The sequence below is a fragment of the Monodelphis domestica genome, chromosome 4 (assembly GCF_027887165.1).
Source record: "Monodelphis domestica isolate mMonDom1 chromosome 4, mMonDom1.pri, whole genome shotgun sequence".
Lineage (NCBI taxonomy): Eukaryota > Metazoa > Chordata > Mammalia > Didelphimorphia > Didelphidae > Monodelphis > Monodelphis domestica.
Genome location: NC_077230.1, coordinates 332,678,139 through 332,699,891, shown reverse-complemented (window position 1 = coordinate 332,699,891; position 21,753 = coordinate 332,678,139). Strand labels below are relative to the sequence as shown.

The 21,753-nt window shown below is 38.1% G+C and overlaps 1 protein-coding gene across 6 annotated transcripts in view; it reads left to right on the top strand.

The window, feature by feature from the left end:
• ANKRD42 (ankyrin repeat domain 42) overlaps positions 1-21,753 on the top strand; it is a 175,765-nt gene that overhangs the window by 792 nt on the left and 153,220 nt on the right. The gene's annotated exons all lie outside the window — the stretch shown is intronic.

Below are 21,753 nucleotides of genomic sequence, written 5' to 3'. Positions count from 1 at the left end.
TCTCTTCTGGCCAGCTTCATCTTCTATCCTTTCAATTTTTATTGTTGGTCTCTGTACAATCCCATGCATGCTGCTCTAATTCTTGAAATTCAATAAGCATTATTAACTGCTCTCTATATGCCAGGCACTATACCAAGAAAGCACTTTCTTAGAACAAAGGAAAGGAAAAGGAACAGCTAAGTGGTTCAGTGGATAGAAAGCCAGGCCTGGAGACAGGAAGCCCAGGGTTCAAATGTGGCCTCCTACTTCCTAGCTATGTGATCCTGGGGTAGTCACTTAACCCCAATTGCTTAGCCCTTATTGTTCTTCTACCCTAGAATCCACTGATTCTAAGACAGGAGGATTATTAAAACACATACATACACACACAGAAAAGGTCCCACACTCCACAAGAACTCAATTTAGTGAAAGAGACAACATGCAAATATCTACAAAGATATATACAGAATAAATTGGAAATAATCAATGGAGAGATCAGGAAAGGCTCCTGATAAAAGATGGGCTAGAGATGGAACTTGAAAGAAACCAGGGAAGCCAGGAATTCAGACATGAGGACCAACAGGGGCAATGTCAGGCAGAAGTCAAGGGAGATGGAGTGTCTGGTTTGAGGAGTAACATGGAGATTAGTGCCATACTTAATCAGCCAAATAAAAATTTTCTTGTTTGATATACAAATGGGAAAATCAGAAATTTTATAGGCTACATATGCATTGATAAGAAATTGGCCTTGGAGTATAGTAGACTTGGATATAAAACTCTCTAGCTTTGCCTCTCACTAGCTGTGTGATCACAGGCAAGTCAATGCCTCAGTGCACTAAGTAACTCTAAGACTATAACTTATAACTTATCTAATTTCATAGATGGAGGGAATTTCAGAAATTCCCTACATTGACAAAATTACACTGTGGAGATACAAAATGAATGTGTGTGTCCTTCCACCAAAGTCTTCTTCTTAAGCCTTTGTTTGCCTTTGTGTCTCTGTCAAGGTGTGGAAGCAACCCTGGGTGCTCCAAGGCTTGGCTAGTGGCACACAAAAACTTTTGTATATCTCACGAGGCTAGAAAGGACTTCACATATGGCCTCATGAACTTGTGTTGTCTGTCATACTAGGGAAATACTAGTCAGATTTTTAAAAGTTCATTACCAGATTTGTCACTAGGCGATACTTTTTTTTTCTTTTTTGACCATAGTAATTCTTGATTGTGAAGGAATGAGATTGAGATCTGCATTTGTGAATATAACACCCATACCAGCGTAATCTCAGATAATAATCTTAATCCAAAGGCCAACAAAAAGTATGGTTTATATTTGATTATATAACTAGGGGAGTAGTAGTAATAATAACAATAATAATAATTTTTAAAAACCTTAGCCTGGAAATCAGGAAAATTAGATTTTTGATTTGGCTAGAGCAATGATTAGCCTGGGCAAACTGTGTCACCTCTCTAGGTTTTGGTCCATGTGTACAGAGTTCAATCTGATGATCTCTTAAGATTTTTCCTGGCAATTCTTAAATAATCCCATATCAGAAAATGAAATCCATCAAGCCATCAAAGAACTTCCTAAGAAAAAATCCCCAGGGCCTGATGGATTCACCAGTGAATTCTATCAAACATTCAGAGAACAGTTAATCCCAATACTATACAAACTATTTGACATAATAAGCAAAGAGGGAGTTCTACCAAACTCCTTTTACGACACAAACATGGTACTGATTCCAAAACCAGGCAGGTCAAAAACAGAGAAAGAAAACTATAGACCAATCTCCCTAATGAATATAGATGCAAAAATCTTAGATAGGATACTAGCAAAAAGACTTCAGCAAGTGATCAGCAGGGTCATCCACTATGATCAAGTAGGATTTATACCAGGGATGCAGGGCTGGTTCAATATTAGGAAAACCATCCACATAATTGACCACATTAACAAGCAAACCAACAAGAACCACATGATTATCTCAATAGATGCAGAAAAAGCCTTTGATAAAATACAACACCCATTCCTATTAAAAACACTAGAAAGCATAGGAATAGAAGGGTCATTCCTAAAAATAATAAACAGTATATATCTAAAACCATCAGCTAATATCATTTGCAATGGGGATAAACTAGAAGCATTCCCAATAAGATCAGGAGTGAAACAAGGATGCCCATTATCACCCCTATTATTTGACATCGTACTAGAAACACTAGCAGTAGCAATTAGAGAAGAAAAAGAAATTGAAGGCATCAAAATAGGCAAGGAGGAGACCAAGTTATCACTTTTTGCAGATGACATGATGGTCTACTTAAAGAATCCTAGAGATTCAACCAAAAAGCTAATTGAAATAATCAACAACTTTAGCAAAGTTGCAGGATACAAAATAAACCCACATAAGTCATCAGCTTTTCTATATATCTCCAACACAGCTCAGCAGCAAAAACTAGAAAGAGAAATCCCATTCAAAATCACCTTAGACAAAATAAAATACCTAGGAATCTACCTCCCAAGACAAACACAGGAACTATATGAACACAACTACAAAACACTCGCCACACAACTAAAACTAGACTTGAGCAATTGGAAAAACATTAACTGCTCATGGGTAGGACGAGCCAACATAATAAAAATGACTATCCTGCCCAAACTTATTTATCTATTTAGTGCCATACCCATGGAACTCCCAAAAAATTTCTTTACTGATTTGGAAAAAAGCATAACAAAGTTCATTTGGAATAACAAAAGATCAAGGATATCCAGGGAAATAATGAAAAAAAAACACTAATGAGGGGGGCCTAGCAGTCCCAGACCTCAAACTATATTACAAAGCAGCAGTCATCAAAACAATTTGGTACTGGCTAAGAGACAGAAAGGAGGATCAGTGGAATAGACTGGGGGAAAGCGACCTCAGCCAGATAGTATACGATAAACCCAAAGATCCCAGGTCTTGGGACAAAAATTCACTATTTGATAAGAACTGCTGGGAAAATTGGAAGACAGTGTGGGAGAGATTAGGAATTGATCAACACCTCACACCCTACACCAAGATAAATTCAAAATGGGTGAAAGACTTAAACATAAAGAAGGAAACCATAAGTAAATTGGGTAAACACAGAATAGTATACATGTCAGACCTTTGGGAAGGGAAAGACTTTAAAACCAAGCAAGACATAGAGAGAATCACAAAATGTAAAATAAATAATTTCGACTACATCAAATTAAAAGGCTTTTGTACAAACAAAAGCAATGTAACTAAAATCAGAAGGAACACAACAAGTTGGGAAAAAATCTTCATAAAAACCTCTGACAAAGGTTTAATTACTCATATTTATAATGAGCTAAATCAGTTGTACAAAAAATCAAGCCATTCCCCAATTGATAAATGGGCAAGGGACATGGATAGACAGTTTTCAGATAAAGAAATCAAAACTATTAATAAGCACATGAAGAAGTGCTCCACATCTCTTATAATCAGAGAGATGCAAATCAAAACAACTCTGAGGTATCACCTCACACCTAGCAGATTGGCTAACATGACAGTTATGGAAAGTAATGAATGCTGGAGGGGATGTGGCAAAGTAGGGACATTAATTCATTGCTGGTGGAGTTGTGAACTGATCCAGCCATTCTGGAGGGCAATTTGGAACTATGCACAAAGGGCGATAAAAGAATGTCTACCTTTTGATCCAGCCATAGCACTGCTGGGTTTGTACCCCAAAGAGATAATGGACAAAAAGACTTGTACAAAAATATTCATAGCTGCGCTCTTTGTGGTGGCCAAAAATTGGAAAATGAGGGGATGCCCATCAATTGGGGAATGGCTGAACAAATTGTGGTATATGTTGGTGATGGAATACTATTGTGCTCAAAGGAATAATAAAGTGGAGGATTTCCATGTGAACTGGAACAACCTCCAGGAAGTGATGCAGAGCGAGAGGAGCAGAACCAGGAGAACATTGTACACAGAGACAAACACACTGTGGTATCATCGAACGTAATGGACTTCTCCATTAGTGGTGGTGTAATGTCCCTGCACAATCTGCAGGATTCAAGGAGAAAAAAACACTATCCAAAAGCAGAGGACAAACTGAGGGAATAGAAACACCAAGGAAAAGCAACTGCCTGACTACAATGGCTGAGGGGACATGACAGAGGAAAGACTCGGAGCGAACACTCTGATGCAAATACTAACAACATGGCAATGGGTTCAAGTCAAGAACACATATGATACCAGTGGAATCACACGTCGGCCACGGGGGGTGGGAGGGAGGAAAAGAAAATGATCTTTGTCTTTAATGAAAAATGCATGGAAATGATCAAATAAAATACTATAAAATTAAAAAAAAAATAAAAACATGTTGATTAAAAGCCAAACATTCAGGACAACCTAAAAAAAAAAAAAAGATTTTTCCTGGCTCTAAAAGTTCTATTATAATTATGATTTTTTGAACTTTCTTTCAGCAGCTAGAATTTAACAATATAGTTGTCAATCAACAAGCATTTAATAAATGCTTTCTATGTGGCAGGCACTGTGCTAAGCACAAGGGATTCAATAAAAGGCAAATTCCTGCTCTCATGGAGTTTGCAGTCTAAAAGGGAAAGTGTACAAATCACTATGTACAGATAAGTGATATACAGGATAAATTGGAGATAATTTACAGCGGGAAGGCACTAGTTAGAGAAGACTTCTTGTAGTCTGAAGATTTTAGATAGGATTTAAAGGAAGTCAGAGAGATGATATGGGAAGGAATTCCAGGTGTGGGAGACCACAGCCAGTGCAAATGCCCAGAATCGGGAGATGGGGTGTCTTGTGTGAGGAATAGCAAGGAGATCACTGAATCACAGAGTGTGTGAGTGAATGATTATAAAAATATTAGAAATGTAGGAGGGGCCCAGGTTTTGAAGGACTTTGAATGCCCAACAGAGATTTTTATATTTGATCTTGGAGGTGATAGGGGACTAAAAGAGTTTATTAAATGATAGTTGAGGAAGGGAGTAGTATAGTTAGAGTCATGCTTTAGAAAGATCAGTTTGAAAAGATAGACTGGAATGGGGAGAGACTTGTGTCAGGGAGACCAACCCACCAGGCTATTGTAATAGTTTAGGTGTGGGGTGATGAGACCTTGGACCTGTATTGTAGCAGTGGGAAGAATGGGCTATGAGTAATTTTATAGGTAAAATTGACAAGACTTGGTGACACATTTGATATGGAGGGTGAAAGTGAGGATTTGGATGGCATGTAGGTTTCAAGCCTAGGTGACTAGGAGGATGGTGGTGCCCTGGTGAGATGAAGGATAGTAATGGGGAAGTTTGGAAAAGGGGAAAGCTTTGTAGAGAAAGATGATGAATTTAGATTTGGACATGTTGAATTGAATGTTTACAATACATCCAGTTCAAGATGTCTAATGGCATTTGGAGTTAAATGTGGGCAGTTGGAGATAGAGTTGAGAGATTAGTACTGAATAAGTAGATATGATAATCAATAGCATGGTAATAAGTGAATCCATGGAAGCTGATGAGATAACCAAGTGAAATAATATAGAGAGACACGAGAAGAGGGCCCAGGAAAGAGCTATGGAGGACACTCATAGTTAGTAAGTGTGATCTGAATGGAGATCCAGGAAAAGGAGCAGTTGTATAGGAGGAAAACCAAAAAAGAGTAGTGTGATGGAAACTTAGAGAGTATAAAGGAGACAAGGGTGATCAGCTATAAAAGGCTACAGAGAGATCAAGAAGGATGAAGAAGAGGACACTAGATCTGGCAGTTAAGAGATGATTAGTAACTTGGGGGGAGGATATCTATGAGGTTGGAAGCTAGACTGTAGGGAGGTGAGAAGAAAGTGAGAGGAAAGGAAGTGAAAATATCAATCAACCTTTCAAGAAATTTAATCACAAAAGAAGAGATAGGAGATGATAGTAGAGATTGATAGATTGAATGAGGGTTTCTGAGGAAATTTGGGCACGTTTGTACCCAAAGGGAGGCATCCAGTAGAAAAGGAGAGATTGAAGATAAGATAGAGGGTGGGGATGATTAACAGGGCAATTTAATGGAAGACACTGAGTGAAATGAGATCATTTGTGCCTGTAAAGGGGGTTTGCCTTGGCAGGGATAAGGGTTATCCTCTCATATGAGTAGGGGTGGAAGAGGAGATAGTGCAGAGGGCATCTGGATGATGTTATTAAATAAAGTGAGGAAAAGAGGGAACTCTTTGCAAATGACCTCAGTTTTTTTTTTCCCCCCAGTGAATATGAGGCAAGTTTCTCAGCTTAGAGGGGGCTAAGGGAGAACTATAAGAGGTTTGAGTAATTCTGAAAAGGTTTGGAAAAATTGCTGGGGTGGGTAAGATAGTGAATTAATTAGGGAGGTACAGAAAGATTACCTTAAAACAATTAGGGCCTAGTTGAGATTATGTAACCTAAATTTGACAATTTTGTGATTTTTCTCTACCTTCATGCAGCAGCAAATGAGTAGTGTAAGGGATAAATTTAGGGGTTTTTGACTGAAATATAAATTTAGTTGGTCACCAGGGATTAATTCAAATTCCAATAAAAATACTTAAGTCAGTTTGGGAATTTTATGGTGATTTAATTAATATAGAGGGAAGGAATTAAGAAGAAGAGAGAGGGAAAAGGGTATAAGATTTCTCTGGCCTAGCCTGAGCCAAGGGGAATTCAGAGACCTTCCAGCCACGAGGCCTCCTCTGAGATGAGGGGCCTCCTAGGAGGATGATGTTTTTAGGAAAGATAAAGGAAAAAAAGGAATCGGCCTAAACTCCAAGAGAGCTGAGGGAAGACACCTCACCTGAACTACGCTACTAAGCTTCTCCCAGTATTGTATCAAGGACGCTCACTGCCAAACCTGGACAATAGCTGCAGCCACGCCAAGATGCCAAGATGCCCAGCATGCTACCATCAGTCACCTCTCTACCAACAAAGCCAGAGCCACCTCTCTGCGAAAAAGAGCCCGGAGAGAGGAAGTGATGCAAAATATATAGATTGTTTTTTATATCACTTCCTGCATCTCACATGTACCAATGTGTAAATATTAAAATTTAGGGGAGACTGAGGCAGATAGAAATTAGTTTCTCTCCACAAGGAGTATTATATTTTATGAGGTTTATTAAAGATTAAGAATTAAAGAAAATACAGGATAAGAAACAGGTACCTAGGCCAGAGAGGCCTAGACAAGATAATCTCACATCATGGAAGAGCCGCGTCTGCTCCAAAACGGAAGTCCAAAAGAGACCACAAAAGCCTTTGCAATCAGGTTAAATCCCTTCTTGATCTCAGCCCACCTGAGAATTCAGTGAGATTACAAAGCATTCTGGGGAAGTGGAGCAAAGGATTCTGGGGATTGGAGTCCTGAATTTGAGTCTATTTTTTACATACCCCTTTTGATCGTTTGAAAAAAAAAATAATTTTTTTCTCCAAAGGATCATGAAAACATAATCAATTTAAAGATTACAATAATTTGAGGATAAGAGAAAAAAAAAGAATAAAACCAATAATTGCTGAACGCATTGACAAAAAGCCAGTTAGGGGGCAGTCCCCTTTGGCATGAAAGTATACATACAAATAAATGTTCAATCAACCACACCCAAATTTCAGTTTTTGTGCAGCTGTCTGGTTTGGAGGCTTCTCCATGGTGGCTTCTCCAACAGTTCAATTTCTGGATTCAGAGAGATAGCATCTTCTTTACCTAAAATTCTTCTCAAAAGGAATTTAAACTTTGCAATTTAAAATATTAATATTTTGTACATTCCCCCGTTAAGAGGGTGATTGACAAATACAGGATCACTTAGGGATGCATGGCTGAGGTATGAGGTATATGAATCAATTGGTAAGAGAAATTAACAAAAACATCAGAAAAATAAAAAAGAAAAGAAAAATTTCTGGATGAAAATATAGACTATCAAAGTCTTATGTATAAAAATTCCAAGTAAAAGAAAAATAAATCTATAACAGGTCCTTCAATCAGGGCCCAATCAAAATGATCTAAGCAATGATGCATTTACCCAGTCAATAACCAGGACTACAGAAAGGTACCACACTATAAGAGGCAGAAAAGGGGACCAGATTATCAGAGCCAAGGTTTCGGGGATACTCATCTGTGAGTATCTTCAGAGTGAGTGTGGACACAAGGAAGGCCTACATCTTAACATAAGTCAAGTGTCGCAACCCCAAGTCTCACACTAGTTTCAAAACCTTTGTTTTGGCCTAGAAGTGCATCAATCCATCCTGGATTGGCTTTTCTTTGGCCCTGTGCAATGGCTCTGTTGTGTATATCTTGTCCTGGAATTAGACAGAATCATTAAGCAAAGTCCCATAATTTTTTAAATAATTAGTGGCATCATTTTTATAGTCACAAGCTTTTTGGGGTATGCATTGGCAAATGTATCTTAAACTTATATTACTGAAAAGTCAAAAAGTTAAAGAAAATCTTAATGCTGGTGACATGTGCTTCAAATATAAAAAGGAGAGAAAAATAAAAAAAACCTGAAAAAGTATATTGCACATGCAAGAAAAATATAATAATAAAAGAGCTTTAAAAATTAAAAAATATAGCTTATAATCATTGACACTCTGTGTCAGCTAAGAAAATATAAAATGCAAGGCTTTCTCACCAAAAATGAGATCCATTTCCTCTTAATATCTGGCTATGCTCTACTGTGAGTATGACAAATGAATTGAACAGTATTACAAATATGTGGTATCAATATCCCCAAAATTCTCAATAGCCCAATTAATTACAATAGCAAAAAAACCACACTATCATATTTCACACAAGTTGCTGTATGACATTTTTAAAACCTATGAATTGATGGACATTTATCACAAGTTTTTACAAATGGAGCAATCTTTCAACCTTGGTATTTAAACATTTTTTTTTAAATAAAGTAAAACTCATCTTGGGTTAAGAACATAATCAAGAAATCTATATATCATTCTGGTGGAAGTAAAGTAATGAGCTGAAGAGTATAAATAAAGGGGTGCTCCTTTTTTGGAGGCTTTTTAGGGAAACAAATGCCCTGAGAATAACTGCCCCAACTTCCATTCACATATTTAGAAATGCGGGAAGGTTGGGGGTTATAATTGTATTTCACTTCAGCTATGGGCCTTACCTCGTGGTAGAGGCAGGCAAAAATAACCAGAGATTGTTAAAAAAAAAATTACAAAAATCATATTTTAAAAAACCCTTAAAATCATTTGAGATATTTAGCATATTAAATTTTCCAAAGGTTGTTATACAATTGTAACCAGTTCCGAAGTCCATCTATCCTCTGTGACAATTTACAAAGTCAAAATAGAAAAAAGCTGTTTTTTTTTTTAATTTTAATATATGGGCTTAGTTACAATAATATTTGTTCAGTACAGTTATAGGGGAAAAACAACAGAATTTAAAACTCAGTACATTCAAAATAAATTCAATCAACCTTCAGTGTAACAGAATAATATTGAATTCAGTAACATGAATTTAACATCACAGAGTTAAACCTTAAACAAAGCAATTAGGAAAATGCAATACAGAGATTTTTTTTTTTTTTATAAACCATTGGAGTCTGAAATGCCTTAGAACCTCCAGTCTTTAAGTTCCTTGGGTTCTTATCCATTTAAATGTCTATTGTCGGAAGGCAGAGTGGTAAGGGCTAAGCAATGGGGGTTAAGGGATCTGCTCAGGGCCCCACAGCTGGGGAGTATCTGAGGCCAGATTTTAACCCAGGACCGCATGTCTTTAGGCCTGGCTCTCAGTTCCCTGAGCCACCCATTTGCCCCTTCAAAGTGAATCTTTGGGCTGAATCTTTCTTCTGGCACGCAGGTGAAATCAGTGAAATTACCAGAACAGTCAAAAGGTATTCTTTTAAACAGCCCATTGCTTAAAAGTCTGTTTCTTTTCCTCTCCCTTTCTCTCTCCCCTCCTACACTCTGATCCGCCCATGTGGTCAATACCCCAAATTTGTTACCAGCTGGTAAAAATGAGTCCTGAGCGATCTGCTCCAAGGATCTGGGTGATGAGCCGGCTGGGGTCGTGCTCGTGGGTTCTGGGGCGCATAAACAGGCAGGCAGCGGCCAGCAGATGGCTGCAGGCAGGAACACAGGCAGGCAGGGCCAGGAGAATGGGCACCAGGTGAGAGGCCAGGAGTAGGAGCCAGAGCCGGAATGTGCTGCCGGGGTGAGCAGGGCTGGGACCAGGACCAGGACCAGGTGGGTGGCAAACAGGTCAGGAGTGAGCCTGTGAGCTATCTAGTGGCTGGAACGAGCAGCAGCTTTGCAAGGGTTAAAAAACCTCGGCCAGAGAAAAGTGGATCAAAAAAATTTCTAGGCACTAGCTATTAAAGCTGAACTAAAGATCAGAAAAGAATCAGAAGATTGAGAGTCTTTTTCTCCCATTAGGTCGCCAACTGTAAATATTAAAATTTAGGGGAGACTGAGGCAGGTAGAAATTAGTTTCTCTCTGCAAGGAGTATTATATTTTATGAGGTTTATTAAAGAAAATACAGGATAAGAAACAGGTGCCTAGGCCAGAGAGGCCTAGACAAGATAATCTCACACCATGGAAGAGCCACGTCTGCTCCAAAACAGAAGTCCAAAAGAGACCACAAAAGCCTTTGCAATCAGATTAAATCCCTTCTCGATCTCGACCCACCTGAGAATTCAGTGAGATTACAAAGCATTCTGGGGAAGTGGAGCAAAGGATTCTGGGGATTGGAGTCCTGAATTCAAGTCTATTTTTTACAAATGGTAGCTTAAGCTTGATTTAGGACAGTCCAAGGGGTCTGTCAGTTGTTTCTGATTTGTCATTTGCTAGCACAGGTCTGTCATAGGCCATCCTTCTCAACACTTAATCCTTAAGTAGGGGTGTAGACATTCCTGTTTTGTTAGACTAAGCAGGGTGGAGTAAATCTAAAATTCACAGTAGAAGTCAAGGTAATGAATAGTGGGAGTAATCTAAACTTGAGGTTTGATAGGGCAAGATCTGTGATAGGTTAAGTGGTCAAGAGTCTTGAGAGATGAGGATAATATAGAACGTATTGGGTTCACATAAGGGATCTGGATGGAGAAGAGATAAGAGTATGTAGCCAGTTTAGGAGTGACAGCTTGGGCCATTGAAGCTGTGTCTTCAGGAGGGAGGTTGGTGTCATTGAGAGCCAGAAGATGATAGGAAAGGAAAAGATTGATGATGAAGCATGGTTGTTACTCCCCATGGAGTAAGTACATTAATTCAGCAAACTATTGAAAATCCAAGAATGTGTGAAATAATTTGCTATTAAAGTAAGGGCCTTGTCTTCAAGGAGCTTATTCTATGTATTATGACCTCTCATTAACTTATGTAAATTATATTTATCCTTTAAAGTCTCAGGTCCCACCTTTTCCATGAAACTTCATAAACCTAAAAAACCCAAGGCCCAGAGGTGAAGTAAGTCACTTGTTCAGTGCCCTTATCAAGTTAGGAGTGGAGCCAGGTCCATAGCCCTCATTTCTGTTTTCTCCAGTTGAGTGGTCTTCCTCTATATGGGTTATGCCCAATTACCCTTGACAAGGCATCCTTAGAGATGAGATTGGGTTGAAGCCACCAAATCTGTGATGTGTTGTTACCACTCAGCTCCCTCTTTGTATCTCTGTCCAGAGTCTGGAGCAGCATAATCATAGGCTCATGCAAATATTCTTCACACTACTTGTACCTCTGATTTATGCATATGTTCAGAGCCTGAAGGATTAGCTGCCTTATAGTCTCAGACTACTGAAACTGTAACGCTTCCATGAGTCCCACCTAATCCCTGCTCCTTGCCTTTCCTCAATAGATCTCTATAGGTACCTGTTTCTGAACCAGTGTTTTAAATAAACATTTTGTTCACTAGACATACCAAGTTCTCATAGAACTTAGAATAAAGTGTGGTAGGCAGGACATGGGCATAAATGAAGTAAACTATGAAGTCTACTCAGTCTAATACTAAATTAATGGTATAGCCTTTGTCTTTCCCAAAAGATATTAAGCTTCTTGAGGACAATTGCATATTTCATATTTTCTTGTCACTTGACAGTATCTTGTATAGTGAAAGATGAATTAGTAGATATTTCATAAATACCTATTATTTTTCTTACCTAGCTTATCCTTTTTTAAAAAAAATTCAAAGATATTTTATTTTCCCAATAATTTTCAACATGCATTTTCCAAAATTTTAAGATAAAAACCATCTTCCACTTGTTGATGGTAAGCAATTTGATCTGGGCCATACATGTATCATCATGCAAAACATATTCCATATTGGTCATTATTGTAATAACATACACATAAGATCCCCAAATAAAACAATAAATACACTGATTTGAAAGATAATATGCTTTGATCTATCTGACTCTAACAGTTCTTCCTCTGGAGGTGGATAGCATTCCCCATCATAAGTCCTTCAAAATTTTCCCAGATTTGGGGCAGCTGGGTAGCTCAGGGGATTGAGAGCCAGGCCTAGAGATGGGAGGTCCTAGGTTCAAATCTAGCCTCAGAAACTTCCTAGCTGTGTGACCCTGGGTAACTCACTTAACTCCCATTGCCTAGCCCTTACCACTCTTCTGCCTTGGAACCAATACACAGCATTGATTCCAAGATGGAAGGTAAGGGTTTAAAAAAATTTTTTTCCCCCTTGATCATTGCACTGCTGAGAGTAGCCAAGTTTTCACACTTGATCATCTTCTAATATTGCTGTTACTGTGTACAATATTCTCCTTGTTCTGCTTATTTCGTTCTTTTGCTCTTTCTGAAATCATCCTGTTTATTATTTTTTCTAGCATAATAGTATTCCATCACAAACATATACCACAATTTGTCCAGCCATTCCCCAATTGATGGACATCCCCTTGATTTCCAATTCTTTGCCTCTGTAGAAATTGCTGCTTATTAATATTTTTATACAACTAGGTCCTTTCCCCTTTTTTAATTATCTCTTTTGGATACAGACCCAGTAGTTGTATTTATAGAGCCAATGGGTATCTAGCTTGACCTTCTTAACCAATATTTTTTCTTCAGTGACTTCCCATCATTCTGTTTCTACTTAGAATCCCTTACACTCAGTTTGTCTAGTTCAAAAAGCAGTTTAAAATGATTTGCAACATGATATATCAAATAGCTGGTGGATAGTATATTGGATGACACATTATAAAAATATGAGTGACTAATTTTTGGGTATATTCCTGTAGTTTGATGTGATAACTCATACTCTGAAAGCTAACTTTTGAAAGTACTGAAATTGAAGTTAGAGATTCATTCATTCATTTATTCAATAAAAACTTGATAAGTGTATAATATGTGCAATGGACAATGCTAAGTGCTAGGGATACAAAAACAGGCAAGAGACAGTCTCTGCCCTCAAGAAGCTCACAAGCTAATGGAGGAGGAGATCATGTGCAATCAAATATATAAAAAACAATCTATATTTGGATAAATGGGAGATAACTGAGGGAAGGTCTGGGCTTAAGTGGGATAGGAAAAGGCTTCCTGAAGCAGGTGGGATTTTAGTTGGCACTTAAAGGAAGCCGGGGAGGTCTGTATTTGGAGTGGAGCAGGGAGAACATTCAAGGCATGGGGAATAGGCAGAGAAAATGACCAGGATTGAGCGATGGGGTGCCTTGTTCGTGAAAGAGTCAGGAGGCCAGTGTCACTAGATTAAAGAGTATATGTTAGAGCAGTGATGGGCAACCTTTTGAGCTTGGTGTGTCAAAATTTGCCAAAAAACCAAGCATAATTCGGGTGGTGTGTCACTTCAAGAAAAAACCCATAATTTTGTGATATTTATAGTTTAAATAACAAAAATGTATAACTGTAATACATAACTATTTAATAAACCAAAAACTAATTATTTAACTTACCTGCTTAGTGACTTCTTTGTTCATCTGTCAATCATTTTATTTTGTTGGTCTTGATATTATTTAACTTGTGTGGGGTGCTGTGAATTAAGATAAGTGAAGGGGAGAGGAAATTCTTTAACCTGCCTATTAGTGACTTTTTTGTTGCTGAATTTCATTGGCTAAATCTTCAATTGAAGGCTGGTATTTTGTACACTTCAAGCCCAAGCAAGCACTACTAACTTCATCTGTCAATCTGTTTCTTTTGTTGTTTTTGATTAATGCTGAGAATAAGGTCTCACAAAAGTAGGTAGAGGGAAAAATTGTGAGTAAAGCCATTGCTATATTTTTCAGGGTGCTAAAAGTGTCTGGTAATCAGTTCTAGGCACTCCAAATTTCCTGTTTGTAGTGGCACTCCTCTTGATTCTCCAGGCAGCACCTTTCCAGATTCTCAAGCTTTGACCTCAGGTCGACAAACACCTGAACCCAGATGTTGTCTTGAAATTCTGAAAGTTGCTTCTCTAAATCATCAGTTTGCATCCATTGGAACCATTTAATTCCAAACTATTATAGACTACTACACCAGGATACTTAATTATTTTCATGGTCTGTTCTAGGCTTCTAAATTGATTAAATCTATCATTGAACTGGTCAAGTAATGAGTCTAAAATATGCTGGTACTTTATATGCAAGGGTTCCATTTCATTTTGTACAACTGCACTGGCCTTCTCAAAATACTTTGTTACTCAAGGAAAATACTTACAAGTATTAGTTTCTACATCTCGCTTGAAAATTTTAAGTTTACTTTCAAAAGCTTTTATGTATCCAAACCTAACTTCAATACTTTTGCCAAAACCTTGTAACTTTAAGTTCAGTTCATTAATATGAACAGAGAGATCTGTAAAAAACATCAGGGTGTTGATCCCCTTATCATCATTGAGCTGAGGAAAGTTTCCCAGATCCTTATGCTCAAGAAATACCTGAATTTCTTCAAAGCACTCCACAAAGCGCTCAAGAACTTTACCTCAGCTCAGCCATCTTACATTATTGAACACCAGCAGTCCACTGTAGGTGGAATCAACCTCCAGTAAAAGTGCATAAAATTCTTGCTTGTGAAGGGGGAGAGCAACTATTAAATTAACTATTTTTGTAAGAACCTTACATTAAGTCATTTAATAAGTAGGTGAATCCTGCCTTGGCACATAAAGCCTCCTGATGAATAATACAACGAAAAGGCACAATTGGATGTCCAATAGCTTCCATAAACAATTTGACAAATCCAACTTTTTTCCCCACCATGTTTGGTGCCCCATCTGTTGTCACTGACACAACTTTAGAGATATCAATGCTTAGACCATGGAATGTTTGTCTAACAACCATATATATGTTGCTTCCTGATGTACTTATTGTCTCTGATACCAACTTTATCAACTCTTCTCTCATTGTGAGACCATCAGAATATTGACCAATAATGGCCATCTGAGCATGTGATGTGACATCAATAGTTTCATCAAGAGAGATTGAAAAATATGTACATTACTTATGTCTCTCTTTAATGTTGTACGTTTGTGTTCAGTCTCATTATTCGGTATTTTATGGTATTTCTACTGAGTGGTAACTCAGATATTTTCTTAGTAATTGCATCTTTATTCTTCATGTCGTGAAATAGAACTGGCGCATATGTTAGGAGAGTTTCTTTAATAAATTCTCCCTCACTGAGTGCTTTTCCATGTTGAGCTATGATGTGAGCAATGCTCAAACTTGCAGATGTTAAATTTGTAGAACCTTTTACAAATTTAAGGATGGAATTAGATTGACTCTTATAAAGGTCTAGCTGCCTGGAAATGTATGCCTTCCTTTCATCCTCACTTTTTTTCAAGAGCTGGGAAAGATTAGTTTCAAAATGTCTATATTCCACTCTCTGCTTACTACTGTTTCAGTAAATAGAATGTAAAATGATCTGCCATTTTTTTCTATAATGCCTTACATCTTGGTCCATGCCTCTTGAAAGGGCCGGCTACTGCTACTACCACTTCCTTTACTTAACCTTGTTTTTTTTATTTTTTGGGTTCTCTATCGAGGGACAGTGACAGAAGATAGAATTATAGATAGCCTGTTAGCCCTGCAGGTAATTAGGAGTTAACTAGCCTAACTGACCACAAGATGGCACATGTAACTGTCTTTTAGGAAAGGGCAGGGTTAATAAGCAGAAATAGGGATTTGCTATATTTAAAATTACTATATCTACCCATTGTTATTTTTCATAAGGTTTATTAATAATCACTTGAGATAGAAAGGAAGATGAACATAGATTTAAAGTCTTCTTTACTCTAAGTTCTGACCATGTGTAACACATCCTCTAAGCATCCCTGTCTCTCTCACCTGTATGTTCTAGCCAAGAGTTCTGTGCCAAAAGCCCCAGGTGGGCTCTGCCCACTCTCTTTTATTGATGTTCATGGACACAACTCTGGTATGTGAAGAATGTTGACGAACTGGTCAGCAATCCAGGAGGGAGAGGGAATGAAATCCCCTTGACACCATCCCCCCCTGTGATCTTTTGGGTGACTAGTCTCCCCAATGGATCATTTAAACATAACTATCATATACCTCTAAATATCTTCTAGCTAAAAGCATATACAATATTGCACTTTCTAAGAGGAAGTTACAATAGTTAGAGATAAGAAGGACTTATGAGAAGAAGAAAACAAAAAATGATTGATAGATGCATTGACAAAATGCCAGTTAGGGGACAGTCCCCTTTGACATAAATGTTACATTCAGAATAAGTATATTCAACCCCCTTCATTTCAGTTCATTATATCCTAACGCAAATTCTGAATCTTTTGATGTAGTGTGTGGCTTCTTCAGGCATTTTTGCAGCACCTTCTTCATAAGGATCCACTTTCTTGATTTGGGATGTTGGCAAGGTTCTTTCCTGAAATATCTCCAAAAAATTTAAATCTTGAATATTAGGATAATTATACAATCATCCCTGAAGAAGGTGTTGACCAACACCAGAATCATCCTGGGATACATGGCTGAGTTTTGAGGTATATGAAACAATTTTCAAAAGACCCCGCCCCCCCAATCCCAAATAAAAGAGCAAAAATTAAATTCTGTATAAAAGTAATTAGAAGTACAAAAATAAGAAAGAAAAAAATAATCTTGTGTATAAAATTGAGTAAAAAAAAAACCTGCAACAGGTCCTTGAAGCAGTAGCTGCTTAATTAAAGTGATTTATTTCCCAATCCTATAGGACAATTGCAGTGATATAGCACTTACCCATTTGCAGCCAGGACTACAGAAAATTGTCAAAACTATAAGAGAGAAGGGACTAGGTTTTAGCAGCAAATGGGAAAAATCATTCCTTGGTATGATTTTATCTTCACTGTCAGGGATAGGGGAGCCAGGATGATAGCCAAACTTTGGTACTTGACTGAGAATAGTGTGATACAAGGAGTCCTGCATCTTAACATGTAAGGCGCCGCAACCTTGAGTCTCAAACTAGGCTCAAGTCCTTTTGTATTGGCATAGAAGTTCAACAATGCTACCTGGACTGGTTTGGTCCTTTTTGACCTTGTGCTACTTGACACTGTATAGTGGCCCTTTTGTTCCCTTCTCTTGGATTCAGACACAATCATTAAGCGAAATTCCATAACATTTATCAATTTATGGCAAATTTCTATAGTCTAAAGCTTTTGGGTATGCATAGTTACTAGGGCTAATAGATACTGTAAACTTATACTATAAACTTATCCTTCAAGTCAAAAACATTAATACTGATTCTATGTACTTCAAGTATTACAAGGATAGGAAAAAAGAAAAAAATCAAATATCCTATTGCAATTATAAAGAGAAAAAATAATTTTAAAAATCATAATTTCACAGTTCACATTCCATGTGACAATGTTTTAGCCAAGCAGAGGCACAATACAAAGGTTGGTCACTCAAAAATGAGAGATTTATTTCCCTCTTAACTTGGCTAGGATTCACAGTGTGAGTGTACATGATTTTTTCACATGGTAAAAGCCTTGTAAAAATAGTAATACAACAACTAATACAGATTCTAAGAAGTACCAAAATCCCCAAAATGATAAGAGCCCATTTTAGGACAACTGCAACCAAACTTGTGCTTACAGCCATGAGAGGTTCCACCAGCTATCATTAGGATTCACATAAGTCTCTATAGTTACTTGCTGTGCGAAATTTAAAAGCTTTTGAAGCTCATGGATATTTGTCACATGTTCTACAGATTTAGCCAATCTTTCAACCTTTGCTGAGATATTCTTAACAAAGTATTACTGCCATGATTCCAAAATTTGGCAGGAGAAACCAGAAAAAAAACCCCTCTGTACTGTTGAAAACCTTTTGGGTCGAAAAGTGTCACAAAGAATCTAGATTATTCTGGTGGAAGGGTAGAATAAGCTGAAGAGTTATAAATATAATAAATCCATTTCGAAGCTACTAGGCTTCACAGGAAAAATCATTCCCACCTCCTGGATGAGATTATAATGCATTTCAGGGTAACTAAGCTACTTGGGCACTTCTCTCCCTCTTGGTATGAGGCTGTCTTCAATATGTCCCACTCAATTTCACATAGTGTCGAGGACTAAATAGTGAAAATCACTTCAGATGTCTCATCCATTACATGTTCAGTAAATTCAGAGATGGGAAAATATAACAGAGCTATTGCACTCCCCTTCTATTACAAACGGACCCTTACCTTTTGTTACAAACAACTCAGAGACAGGCAAATGATCAGTCAGAGGTAGGGATGCTTTGAGATATCTGAAAATCACTTTTGAAGACCCATTAAAATCAACTGAAATTATTAGATAATTAAATTCTTCAAAGGTTATACAGGTTGCAAAATAAAAAAAAACAAAAAACAAAAGGCTGTTAAGGGAACATGTGATCTCAATGGATCTGATGAGAAATCCAGCATCCATAAGAAGTTATGGTTTTTCCAAGGAAAAGGATTTTTTTTTCAAGATGTTTATGGGCTTTTACAATGATATTCTTCAGCACAGTCATAGGGGAGGAACAAAGAAAGTGCAACAGAATATTTCAATTTTGATAATTTATGAAGGGGTTAACAGTAAATTACATACATCTTGTATTTAGAATTGAGTCACAGAGACTTCTTCATTATGGGGAGGGTAACAAACTGAAATAGTTAACATCAATAAGACAATAGGGTCTGAAAAGGCTTAAAATTCACCTCCAGACTCTTTGAGGTTCCTTCCCCTCCCAGGTACCATCATTCATCTAAATTCCTTTTTCTGGGGTTCCCTCACTGAGTACAGATGTTTGGGTTTGAGTTCTGATTTGCCTCAGTCAAACTATTCCTCATATTATTATCATTATTCCTGAAGCTTCCAATCCCATTTTCCTGATTTCTCTTCTTATAATTCATAATTACATGATCCACCTTTCCACAAAAATAACATTAGTAGTTGTTTTCTGGATTCTTGTAAGGGAGCTATGACCTCTCCCTTTCCGACTGTTTTGGTTAATTCTTTTGTTTCCTTATTTAATGACTCCACTAAAATAGTGTTCTCTTTATCCTTCTCTCCCTGTCTAGCAGTTAATTCCCTTATTTCCTTTTTTTAATGTTTCCATTAAATCAGTGTTCTCCTTCTCCCTTTCCTTATGTCCCTCAAAAGCATAAACTGCTATTCTTTTTAATTCCTCAAGGTCCATATTAGGCCAGTTTGGACAGCTAGTCATAAAATAATTCTTAACTGCCTTACAACTGTTTTTTACAAATTGTATTCTGATTTGTCTAAAATCACTTTTCCTAGCAAGATCCAGTTCTATATACCTACCCCCCCAGCTCAATAAGCCTATCCATAAACTGAGAGGGGTTTTCATTATCTTCCTGCTTTAGATTTTCGAATTTAGTCCACATACCAGGCCTATCAGAAGAAGCTCTCATTACTTTTAGTAATGCATTTCTAGCCTGGCATAGTTGTAAGTAATCTTGCTCTGAATTTGTGTCCCATTTGGGATCTTCATTGGCCAACAAGTTGTTCTCTTTCCCTGGGTCTGATTAACAAGAGAAAGAATCTTATTTCTTTCCCTTTCCATTAGAAAGGCCTGGAGCAAATCTTCCACATCCATCCATGTGGCATTATATGTGAGGAAAATGCTTTCAACCTTATTTATAACCACCACAGGCTCACTTTCATAAGAAGGAGTTTTTTCTTTGAATCTCTCGATGTCCTGTGGAGAGAAAGGTGTATGATGTCTAATGTCTGCTAAGTCTCCATGTCTATTATAAGTAGGAATATCTCTGAGAGGGAATAGGACTTTATTTGAATCATCTGTGGTAACTGCTGCTTTACCTATTTTCCGGATTTCAATGGAGTGGGTTGTAGGACAGGCCTGTAGGGGAGGGGGGGAAATGGGCGAATGGAGAGGGGGAGGGAGTGGGTGAATGGAGAGGGAGGAACTGGTTGGGGGTGAGGCAGGGAAAAAGGATTGGGGGTGGGGGTGGGGGTTGGGAGGAGAGGAATGGGGATGGGGTGGAGAGGAACGGGGAGGAGAGGAAGAGTGAGGCTAGACCAAGCAGGGGTGGGGTGGGGGAGGGGAGAGGAGTAGGATAGGTGAGGTCAAGAAGTGTGGTCATAGTAAGATGGGTGGAATCAGTCAGGGGAAGGAGGGTGGGGAAATGGCTGGCCAAGAGAATAAAGCAGATAGGGATAGGGAATATTGGTAGTAAGAAGGTGGAAATTTGAGGTTATGGGTAGTGAGATGGTTAGTGAGGGTAGAGAGGTAGATTGGGAGGAAAGGAGATGGAAGGAGTGGGGGATGAGTGAGGTCTGACAGGGAGAGGAGCGAAATGGTCCAAGTCTGGGTTTGGATTAGTATGAGGAGAAACTTTCTCATAGTCCAGGTGGGATGATAGGGTATGTTTCTTTTTTATTTTTATTTTTTTTTAATATATTTTATTTGATCATTTCCAAGCATTATTCGTTAAAGACATAGATCATTTTCTTTTCCTCCCCCCCACCCCCCATAGCCGACGCGTAAGTCCACTGGGCATTAGATGTTTTCTTGATTTGAACCCATTGCTTTGTTGATAGTATTTGCATTAGAGTGTTCATTTAAAGTCTATCCTCTGTCATGTCCCCTCAACCTCTGTATTCAGGCAGTTGCTTTTTCTCGGTGTTTCCACTCCCATAGTTTATCCTTTGCTTATGAATGGTGTTTTTTTTCTCCTGGATCCCTGAAATTTGTTCAGGGACATTACACCGCCCCTAATGGAGAAGTCCATTACGTTCGATTATACCACAGTGTATTAGTCTCTGTGTACAATGTTCTCCTGGTTCTGCTCCTCTCGCTCTGCATCACTTCCTGGAGGTTGTTCCAGTCTCCATGGAACTTCTCCACTTTATTATTCCTTTTAGCACAATAGTATTCCATCACCAACATATACCACAGTTTGTTCAGCCATTCCCCAATTGATGGGCATCCCCTCGTTTTCCAGTTTTGGGCCACCACAAAGAGCACAGCTATGAATATTTTTGTACAAGTCTTTGTGTCCATTATCTCTTTGGGGTACAGACCCAGCAGTGCTATGGCTGGGTCAAAGGGTAGATATTCTTTTGTCGCCCTTTGGGCATAGTTCCAAATTGCCCTCCAGAATGGTTGGATCAGTTCACAACTCCACCAGCAATGAATTAATGTCCCTACTTTGCCACATCCCCTCCAGCATTCATTACCTTCCTTTGCTGTTATGTTAGCCAATCTGCTAGGTGTGAGGTGATACCTCAGAGTTGTTTTGATTTGCATCTCTCTGATTATAAGAGATGTAGAACACTCCTTCATGTGCTTGTTAATAGTTTTGATTTCTTTATCTGAGAACTGCCTATCCATTTCCCTTGCCCATTTATCAATTGGAGAATGGCTTGATTTTTTGTACAATTGATTTAG